The sequence below is a fragment of the Adiantum capillus-veneris genome, chromosome 11, assembly GCF_014529385.1.
Source record: "Adiantum capillus-veneris isolate H3 chromosome 11, ASM1452938v2, whole genome shotgun sequence".
NCBI lineage: Eukaryota > Viridiplantae > Streptophyta > Polypodiopsida > Polypodiales > Pteridaceae > Adiantum > Adiantum capillus-veneris.
The window spans coordinates 92,775,580-92,777,619 of NC_140941.1; positions in this window are offsets into that span (position 1 = coordinate 92,775,580).

Here is a 2,040-nt window from a genome sequence, read left to right on the forward strand (position 1 = left end):
GAAGAAAAGGCACTTGAGGAGGATGCAAGTCCACCCAACAAATAGGGACACATGATCTATGAGACCAACTCACGCTTGCGAATAAGCTTTTGGAATTGTAACGGGTATCCATGGAATGCAGGAATTGACATTGATGAGCTTACCAATGACTCCGATGTGATACTTCTTGTCGAAACATGGGAGCATGATGCGCAACGAATTCTTGGATTTGACAAATATGATGTACATTCTTTGATGTGGGCCAAAAATGCAAAGCAACGAAGAGGCCAAGGAGGCGTAGCATGTATGACCAAAAAGGGTTTGAAAGATGTTTCCATTGTCAAAGAAGATAAGTATAAACGCTACTTATGGCTGAAAATCAGCCCACCAAATGGTCAAGTCATGTTTGTGGTCGGCTGCTACATTCCTCACTATGACTCCAACTTTTATGCTCGCTTGAATATGGATAGAGATCAGCCCTTTGTTGAACTAGAGGAAGACATTGCTCATTACAAGGATCAAGGTGAAGTCATTGTTTTTGGAGACATGAATGCTCACACAAATATGTTACAACACGACACACAACAAGTCGACATGCCGCATGTATCAAGAAGAGTGGATGACTCATACATGTATAATCGAAGTTCTAATGATGCAAAAGAAGTGGATCACTATGGAAAGTCACTTCTACATATGTGCAATAGTACCGGAATGCTCATTGCAAATGGTGTATCTCTATGGCAAGACACCAATGACTTTACATGTAGAAAGCACAATGGTGCTAGCGTGATTGACTATATGTTGTTCTCAGAAGCCACTCTAGAATGCATACAAAGCTTTACACTTGGTGAATGGAATCCGGAATCGGATCATAGGATGTTATGTATTGACCTCAAGTGTGGTAAACGGCCCGAGCATGTAGCCTCCAATCATGATGTGAATCATTTGTACCTACGTCTAGACTTCAAACGAGCACTTATATATGCTGATATGGTGGACCAAATGTTAAGCATGATAGAGCATCAAGGGAGCCCAACATTAGAATGCAAGTGGAAAGTTTTCAAAGAAGTAATTTTCTCTTGTGCGAAGGAATGCTTTTCGGCGAAACACATGTCTTGCAAAAGGTCTAAGAAGGGTAGCACCAAGAAGAAATGGTTTGACATGGAATGTAGTCAAGCCCGAAAACACTTGCTAAGATTGGATGCAATCAAAGACAAGGAAGTTTACTTGGAATGTTCACACACATACAAAGCACTTGTTCAAAAGAAGAGGAGAAGGTGGGAAGTCGAAAAACAACTTCTTTTAGCACAAGAGAAAGCACATGCATGTGGCAAGTTTTGGCAAAATCCAAAAGGCAAGCGCGTTGAGAGCTTTGGTGACTTGACTCTTGAGGATATGTATATGCATTGTAAGAACCTCTATGAGCAACCCAATGTTGATAAGATGGAGGGTTGTAGCTCCCTTTCATTTATGTCTCCCTTCTTTACCATTGAAGATATATGCCGCGCTCTTGAGAAACTTGCTACTCGCAAGGCAGGTGACCTTCAAGGTGTCAAAGCTGAAATGATTAAATGGACAAGCAAGAAAACACGATATTGGATATGCGATATGTTTAACCTTGCACTTCAATATGGCATGCCTCATGATTGGAGTGCAAATTGGATCAAACCTTTGCACAAAGGAGGAGATGTAAACAATGTGAACAACTATCGCACTATAATGGTTGGTTCTTTGATGGCAAAGTTATTTGGATGTATCATGGAGATGAAGATAAGTGAATGGGCTGAAAAGAATGGCAAACGTGCGCTTGGCCAAGCAGGTTTTCGAAAGCATCATAGCACTATTGATCACCTTGTCACTCTTCGAGTTCTTATGGAAGCGTCTCGATTGAAAGGAAAAAAGTTGTATTGTTGCTTTGTGGATTTCAAGAAAGCTTTTGACATGGTACCGCGAGGAAATCTTTGGAGACGTATGCAAAGCCTTCAAGTGCCGAGAGAATTTATGCATGCAGTCTTTCGCATCTACCAAAAAGTGATATGTCGATTACGTATGGGAGATGGA